Source organism: Paroedura picta, chromosome 6 (assembly GCF_049243985.1).
Source record: "Paroedura picta isolate Pp20150507F chromosome 6, Ppicta_v3.0, whole genome shotgun sequence".
Classification (NCBI taxonomy): domain Eukaryota; kingdom Metazoa; phylum Chordata; class Lepidosauria; order Squamata; family Gekkonidae; genus Paroedura; species Paroedura picta.
The window spans coordinates 16,642,089-16,650,427 of NC_135374.1; positions in this window are offsets into that span (position 1 = coordinate 16,642,089).

Below are 8,339 nucleotides of genomic sequence, written 5' to 3' on the forward strand. Positions count from 1 at the left end.
AGGCAGTCAGGATCACACCCAGGCTCTTGACAGTGGTTGAATGTGTTGTGGACCCTATGAAGGGCCAGGAGTTGCACTGCATTACCCTCAGCGTGCCAACCCGGCCAGAGAACCTCTGTCCTACCTAGATTTAACTTCAGCCGACTCTGCTAGAGCCAGTCCACCAAAGCCCCAATCATTAGGCCCGAGCATCTGGGAGTACAGATGGATGGCCGCCCATCAACAGAAATATCGGGGTGTCATCATACTGATGGCAACCCATTTGGAAGTTCCAGACCAACTATGGGAGAGGGCCTATATTGATGTTAAATAACACTGGGGAGAGAATAGTTCTCTGTAGCAGGGGTAGTCAACCTGTGGTCCTCCAGATGTTCGTGGACTACAATTCCTATGAGCCCCTGCCAGCAAACGCTGGCAGGGGCTCATGGGAATTGTAGTCCATGAACATCTGGAGGACCACAGGTTGACTACCCCTGCTCTGTAGGACCCCTGAGTATCAGGGCCTGCTGCTGGCTGTTCTCTACCCTAGTGCCACCCTCTGTCCCTGACCTTGGAGAAAAGACTGCAGCCATTTTAAGGCTGTGCCTTGAATCCCCACATCAGCTACGTGTTGGGCTAGCAGCCCATGGTCAACAGTGTCAAACAATGCTGTTGTCCAGCAAGAACAGCAGCACTGAACCACCTAGATCCAGCTGCCTCCAGAGATGGTCTGTGAGGGCAATTCAGGAAGAAGGTACACATTCTCCCTTCCTCACAGTAGCTATTTCTTCCTCCTTTCAAGGCTGATCTCTTTCCTTCAGTCATAATGAAGAAGAAGCAGTGAGTTTACCTCAGCCCAGTATATAGGAAGAAAATTATGAAGACAAGAAAGGGACATCCCATGTTGACCTCTTCTCCCAAGGAAGTTTTAGTTGCCCTGTTTTCAGTAAGAATCCTGAAAAATGAAAATGTTGTCAGGAGAAGTAAAACAAGGAGGGGTAGTGAAGAATCATCTTTAGTAGCTCTGACATTTAAAAAAAACTGTATTGACTTCAGTTAAAAACAAGTGCAATGAGTGAAAAGGATTTCCATGCTGGGGAGCTACCCTCAAACAAATTAAGATGGTGCGTTCCAAAGAGTCAGATCAGATTCCTCAGAAGAAGAAGAAGAAGAGTTCGTTCTTACATGCCACTTTCCCCTAACCGAATGAGGCTCAAAGTGGCTTACAGTCACCTTCCCTTTCCTCTCCCCACAACAGACACCCTGTGAGGCAGGTGAGGCTGAGAGAGCGCTGATATCACTGCTCAGTAAGAACAGTTTTCTCAGTGCTGTGGCTAGCCCAAGGTCACCCAGCTGGCTGCATGTGGGGAGCGGGGAATCGAACCTGGCATGCCAGATTAGAAGTCCACACTCCTAACCACTACACCAAACTGGCTCTCATTATAAATGAGTCCTTGCTGCAAATGCCAGGAATCTGAGATGCAGAGGGACAACACAGTTGATGCCGGAATCTTCCTAATCTTTGCTGGAAAACTGCTATAATCCCTTTGCATGTTATGGCATGATAGAATGTCCCAGCGCGTGGGTACATCTGTTCTTTTAGATGGGTGTGTTGTACCCCGTCAAACTTCTTTTTTCCTTCCCGTCTTTCCATTTGCATAATGTAGTTTAGTGCTGGGGGTGGTGGGGTGGAATCACAAAACACTTTAGGCACCATCCATCAGAAGCAATTTAACACCCTGTTGATTTCAATGGGCGTGTGAGAGAGAGAATATAAACATTTAAACATTTAAACTGAATTGTACCTTATGGATCCCCCCCACCATCTTTTGCTAGCAATATTATGGAACCACCAAATGCACAGGACTTATTTGTTGAGACCAGCTACCTCCAGATTTTTTTAAAGTATAACTGTTTACCATAGTTATAGTGGTAGATGTGGTGGATTTTATACATAAAAGCAATCCAGCAAAGTATTGCTTCATAGCTGAACAAGGATTTGAACACATGATTCCCGTGATCCAGCACCCAGAGAGAGGAGGGTTGAGCATGGGTAGGAAGTTGTGCTGAAAAGATGACCTCAGAAGAAAGGAAAGAAACATCTGGGGTGTTGATTGAAGGAACAAGCTGTAAGGAGAAAAGGGGGAGCTGAGTGGGACTTGAGGAAGATACCAGAGATTGAACTGATGAATTTGGTGGGCATTTCCTGTCCTAGGCAGAGTCTGCACTTACTTTGTTTATTCCATTGTCAATCCTGTTGAATTCAGATCGATTTGAACTTGGGTCTTCTTCTTCCCCCCCCCCCTCCCCATTGAAACAGGAAATTGTTCTGCATGTGGTTAGGGTAGTTCAGAAGGGGGGGAGCCAAGCCTCTTTCTTTCTTTTCTTGAAGGGGGGGGGAGAGGAGCCAGGCAGGGAGCCTCTTTATTTTCTTGGAGGGGGGGGGGAGGATCGAAAAAGGCAGAGAAGAGAGAAAAAATCCAGGACCAACAGAAGTTGAGATAAATTAGGGGCTTCTCCTTTAAGGCAAGCTTGTCACATGACCAGGTGTGACCTATCAGTTCTCTACCACGGAGCTTGCATTCCCAATCCAGATTTGAAAAACATTGAGGGTTAAAAGCACTCTAAAATATCGCACAATAAAGGTATGGTCACTCCGGATCAATCCTTGCTGCAGAAGGAAAATTTAAATCGCCCCAAATCCAAACGGAAATCACATTCTGTGTAGAGGGCAGGGACTGAATCGACCTGGGATTGGAATAAAAGCTCTGTGCAGTTTACACCCTAGAATCATAGAGTTGGAAGGGACCTCCTGGGTCATCTAGTCCAACCCCCTGCACTATGCCAGGCACTTACAACCCTATTGCTTATTCACTGTAACCTGCCACCCGCTTGAGCCTTCACAGAATCAGCCTCTCCGTCAGATGACTATCCAGTCTCTGTTTAAAAATTTACGAAGATGGAGAACCCACCACCTCCTGAGGAAGCCAGTTCCACTGAGAAACCACTCAGTCAGTCATATGTTCTTTATTTATATATGACATGTTGGGGACCTACAAGGAATCAACAAGGTGGAGTCAACTTGGAAATCCTTAACCCCTCCAAAAATCTTAAAATAAAAGAAATAATACAAAAAGCTATTCATTGTATCAACAGTGGTACAAGACAAAAAAAAAATAGGAAAAGAGTTTAAACATTCTAGGAAAAGTGAGAAAGGATTAATTAAAACAGTGGTCCCCAACCTGCGGGCCGCGAAGGCCAGAGCGCCGGGCCGCGGTTCCCTCTCCCCGCCCCCCCCCCTGCAGTAAAAAACTTTCCCGGGCCGCAAACTTGCAGCCCGGGAAGCTTCTTACTGCGGGAGGGGGGGAGAGGGAATCAGGGCCGCGCAGCGCAGTGTGCATGCGCGATGCGCGAAAGTGCCGCGCATGCGCGATTTCGGCCGCACATCGCGCATGTGTGCATGCACGGCCCGGCCGCACATATGCGCTGCACGGGCGTGGCAGTTGCCCCGCCAGTCCCCAGTCGGAAAAAGGTTGGGGACCACTGAATTAAAAGGTTTCACAAAGGTTCTGGAATGTATTGTAACCCCTCCACCCTTAAATTCCTGTGCTCAGGGTCTGATTCAAACCTAGCTTTACTCTTGCAGATCAACTGGTCTACCCTCTGAGAAAAAAACCCCAAAAACCTAAAGGTAATTTCAAGATTTAGAGAAACTGATTTTTTTTAATGCATCATTTTGGTTCTCAATAAATAGTCCACAAGGCTTGTTGTAATTAGGCTAAGCCTAATACAAATAAACATAATTTAAAATCAAAAGTTTACGCATAAGGGTGGAACCAGTAGATCTGAACACTTAGCTCAAATAAGCCTACTATAAGAATTACATCAGTCCTCTGGTCCAATCTATCAAGATGGTTTCAGGACTTTTTGTGCCCATGAGATTAATTGGACCACTATTTCTGTAGCCTTCTTATTAGACCCCAAAAGGAGACTTATCAGGACATATATATCTAATAATTTTTAAATTTCTCAACCTTTTTGGTTCCTGGGTGATTTGATGGGTTAGGTTTGTTTCTCCTTCCTTTCCTTTGCGTTTTCCGTCCTGTGATGTTTAAAGATTTGGTTTTGACAGAAATATAATTTCTTTCGAAGAGATGATTTCAGAAAATTGATTTCCACACACATAATCACAAAAGGCCCTTTGAAGTCCTGGTAAGCAATTGCATCACAGAATTTCTCTCATTCTCATGAGCTGTCCTGGTAGGAAGCAGAATGTTGTGGTTAGAAAAATACTACCCGCCCCCAGAGGTCTGTTTCTGAGGTTTCAAACGCAGCTCATCATGACAACTTCCTTGCATTATATCACTTCTCGGGTTGCCTGCACTGGCCGTCAGATGCTTCTGAGAGAGGAAATTCTCAAGAATTTCAAAGAATGATGGTCTGGTATCATTTCCTCCATCTTCACCTACAGTGACCATGCAAGAAAAATTCTTTAGATGTTCTAAAGCAGGAAATAAATGTGGCCATTGGAATGTACTGGACGCTTATTCAAATAATCTCTGAACAGAGGGAGTTCTACACATATGGCAATCTGTCTTTCTATTGCATTTTTATCCCACCGTTCTCAGAGGAACTCGGAGTGGTAGCAAAGTTCTCTGTTCCTCAAACGATGGTTCATTTCCTCAGCATACAACAAATGTATGTGGGTCAGATGCAAGAGTTTCTGCCTGGATTTCCTTTAGTCTCCCTCTGATTCTTCCTTCACTTAGATTTCTAAAAGCCTTTAGTAAAAGGACTTTGTTAGCACTACGCCAGTTGGGTTGAATACCTTTCCTTTAAACTCCTGACAAGAATACTTTCAAGAACTGTGAACATTTCAAGATGTCTGCCACAGGTCCCACCTGTGATCCATGTTACAGCATTCATTCCCTTCCTCTGTCTTCTTGTCAATTATCTAGGAAAGCCTTGAGTTTTTATTTTTAATTTCTTTTACTTGTGTTGCAGAGAAGTAGAAACTTTTTACAGTGTTAAATGTTCAATAACTGTACAAGGCAACAATAATAGGGTGGAGATAAATCTCAAGGATATTTTGTTCTAAAACAGGGAAAACCTACTTTTCAACAAATTAATCAGTTTATCATAAAGTTCAGCTTTTCCTGTCAGAAGTTTTTCCCCAACTCCACCAAAATATGAGTAAAAACTAGTTTTAGTAGCAAATTCTTACAGTCTTAAAATCTGATTATAATTAAGCCTTGGAACTCCCCCAAGACATTATTTTAGAATTAAGATGAGCTCTGACTGGACTGTAGCTTGGCCCGAAGGAAAGCCATCCATATGCCTAATGCCAGAAGTTCCTAAACCAGCCTCTCTCAACATTTTCACCATTGAGAAACCCCTGAAACATTCTTCAGGCTTTGAGAAACCCCAGAAGTGGCACAATTGTGCAGAATATGGTTGGGAAGCAGAGCTCCGTACACACCCACCTGGGGTCTCTCCCCTTCCCTCCCCCTCCAGGTGCATTGTTGACCATTTTGGGAGGGGTGGGTGCATCAACATGACCATATACGATGATATAACCTGATAAATGTATAACAAATTTTTAAAAAATATATTAAAAATTAATTAACTCCTGCCCATTTCGGAAACCCTTCCACAGCCGTCAAGAAACCCCAGGGTTACACGGAACCCCGTCTTAAACTAACAGGATAAGAAGATAGCTCCATCATTCCTCTATAGCCAAGCTATAATTCCTTCCTCAATAGAGGAAGGAAGCTATCTTTCCTTCATGACTGAGAACATGTTGAACGGTGAGGTGGACGGGGGGGGGGGTAGCTAACTGTTGCACAAGTGAATGTTTATTTTGGCTTTTATTCACATCAGACGTTCTTATGTGGCCATTTTAATTACCTCAGTACTCATCTTCCTGGGTGGAAACCTGTTTGTCTGCAGTTTATACCCTGGAAGACAAAAGTACCTGTAAGAACTACTGATTGTTCATGTAAGGAATCCCCTAAATCACGGGTTAACCATGTTTGCTGTCAAAAGTGTCAGCTTCTGTATTACTAACTCATTCTTTGACAGGAAACATTGAAAGATTGCATGCGCAGCAATAGAGGCGTAAATCTTAGTTAACAGCTGTGTTCTTGAGGGTTGACTTTCCTATTGTAACATCAAGCAAATAACAAAACAGAAGTGACACCTAGACTGTTTCCGCACTTGAGTTTTGGCTCAGATTTGCCTTTGTATAAGGTTGAGTTTTTCTTCCATTTCTACACTGAAATCCCCCTTTTTGGGCGCAGACCCGATTTACCCCCTCACTTGCCCTGCAGGAAGGGAATCCTCAGCAATCTGATTTTCAATTTTTGAAGTGGGGGCTAACAGGGGGTCTAAATCCATTTAAATCCAGGCCATTGTGGAAACTTAAACATTCAGGCTTTTCCAATCTGTATCTAACAGGGTTCTCATCCCCTTGTAGTATCACCTCCATTGTCAACTCCACCAACCTCTCCTACCCTTAAAAAAACATGCTGGTTGCATTACAAAGCAATTTAATATAACAAAATAAGTCCACCCACCACCATGTGTGGTTGGCATCTTCCCACTCTAGTTTCTTTAAGTTTCAACTTTATCCTTGGTGTTAGGGACAGTCCGTGCGCTTCAGCATCCACTCCTTTCAAAAATACAGCATTGACTGATCGTGATTTATGTCACAGGGAGAGTCAACCTGTGGTCCTCCAGATGTCCATGGACTACAATTCCCATGAGCCCCTGCCAGTGTTTGCTGGCAGGGGCTTATGGGAATTGTAGTCCATGGACATCTGGAGGACCACAGGTTGACGACCCCTGTTTTTAAAAGTTTTTGTCCACAGTTCAAGGGAAATCTGGGGGCGGGGTTGGTTTCATCTGTGGACACACATCATTAGTGGGGTTTCCCAGAATGAACACCCCCACATCCCTGGTGGAGCACAAGTTAGAGTTCCTGAAAAGGAAGCCATTGCTTTTCTTCCCACTCCACCCCACCTCTGAGTCAATGAGGTGGCCAGTGAAATCAACCACTCCCCAAAGAAGAATCGAGCAGAAAAAATGGTTTGCCAATCAGGAATTTATAGCATAAAACAATAAGCCATGATTTTGTATCCCCACCAACTTGTTTGTGTTATTACACTTTTGCATTATAGCATGATTGGGGTGATTTTTTTAAAAGATTTATTTCAGACTTGGAAGGGGGGTGTTCAAAGGCTGACAAAATGGTGCTGACAGATGATTGGGTGTTTTTGTCGCAGGACAAAGATGGACAAGTTGAAAAAAAGGCTGGTGGGAAGTTTCCACACTTCTTGTCCCTCAGCCTTGGTATGGAAACACCTGGAGGCTCAATTCAGGGGCAAAAAAGAGGGGAAAGGGGGGAAAAGCCTCCCAGTGCAGAACTCAGAAATAGTTTGGAGAGGGATCCTGAGCTTTAAAAACAGGAATCATCACGAAATGACAACTAGGTGAGTCTTCAGTGCGGAAACAGTTTTAGTGTTCTTTTTAAAGGTTTTTCATTTACTACTCACACTATAAAAATGTTTAAATTATTTTTATATGAATGTTTAGACAGGGGATGGGTTGAAAAGATGTTCAGTCTGAATTGGATGCATCATATCCCTGCTCCTATTCTATCTCCTAGTTTTATGGATGGATTCAGTCAGTTTGGTTTAGTGGTTAGGAGTACGGACTCCTAATCTGGCATGCCAGGTTTGATTCCCCGCTCCCCCACATGCAGCCAGCTGGGTGGCCTTGGGCTCACCACAGCACTGTTCTGACCGAGCAGTGATATCAGGACTCTCTCAGCCTCACCCACCCCATAGGATGTCTGTTGTGGGGAGAGGAATGGGAAGGCGACTGTAAGCCGCTTTGAGCCTCCTTCGGGTAGGGAAAAGCGGTATATAAGAACCAACTAATCTGGTGAGCTGGGTTTGATTCGCCACTCCCCCACATGCAACCAGCTGGGTGACCTTGGGCTCATCACAGCACTGATAAAGCTTTTCTGACCAGCAGTAATATCAGGGCTCTCTCAGCTTCACCCACCTCACAGGGTGTATGTTGTGGGGAGAGGAAAGGGAAGGCAAATGTAAGCCACTTTGAGACTCCTTTGGGTAGAGAAAAGCGGTATATAAGAACCAACTCTTCTTCTTCAACTGTCAGACTTACCTTGCTCAAAAGTGGCAATCAGATGTGAGCTTATCACTCAGTTTGTCCCATTCATGCTGAGCAGCCACAAATGCCTGCTAAACTGGTTTGAATTAGTTCCCCCTCCCCCCCAAACTGGGCATGCTCAAAGGTGCAGCAAATGATAAAGGGAAGGAATAGGAAACAACTCC